This window comes from Polypterus senegalus, chromosome 13, assembly GCF_016835505.1.
Source record: "Polypterus senegalus isolate Bchr_013 chromosome 13, ASM1683550v1, whole genome shotgun sequence".
NCBI lineage: Eukaryota > Metazoa > Chordata > Cladistia > Polypteriformes > Polypteridae > Polypterus > Polypterus senegalus.
Genome location: NC_053166.1, coordinates 62117466 through 62118115, shown reverse-complemented (window position 1 = coordinate 62118115; position 650 = coordinate 62117466).

The following is a 650-nucleotide window of genomic DNA, read 5'->3' as shown; positions in this document are numbered from 1 at the left end:
TCTGGTTCAGGTGGTGGTGCCAGTCTGTTAAGTTCACATTATTTTGAAAAGTAGTAGCATTAAAGGGAAGGTTACAGCTTTATGATTTGTCTAAAATCCACAAAGATCAGATATTGCTCATCTTTTCAGTTACACTTACTTTACTGTTTAAAGTTCTCTCTACCTCTAGGCTACTTAGTCTAATCTTTTCTCATGTTTTTTAAATATTTCTTATTATTCCTCTTCATTTTTTCCCACTTCTTTATGAGGATGATGTGCTTGATCAACCTTCTCTATACAGCTCCCTCCTGCACCTCCTTTCCTTCAAATCTTCTTTTACTTTATCCATCCACCGCTGTTTTGCCATCCCTCACTTTTTCTTCCCCATTCTTCCATTCCCATTACTCTTTTGCCTACCTATTCATTGTCTCTCCTTATCACATGTCCATACCACTTCAACCTACTTTCCTGTACTTTCTTAGATATTTCTCCCACTTTTGTTGTACCACTGATTGTCTCATTTCTTATTCTGTCCTTTTTGTATGTCTCATTTCTTATTCTGTCCTTTTTGTATGTCTCATTTCTTATTCTGTCCTTTTTGTAACTCCACACATCCATCTCAACATTCTCCTTTCTACCACATTTAACTTCTTCTCCTGCTCTCCCTTTAC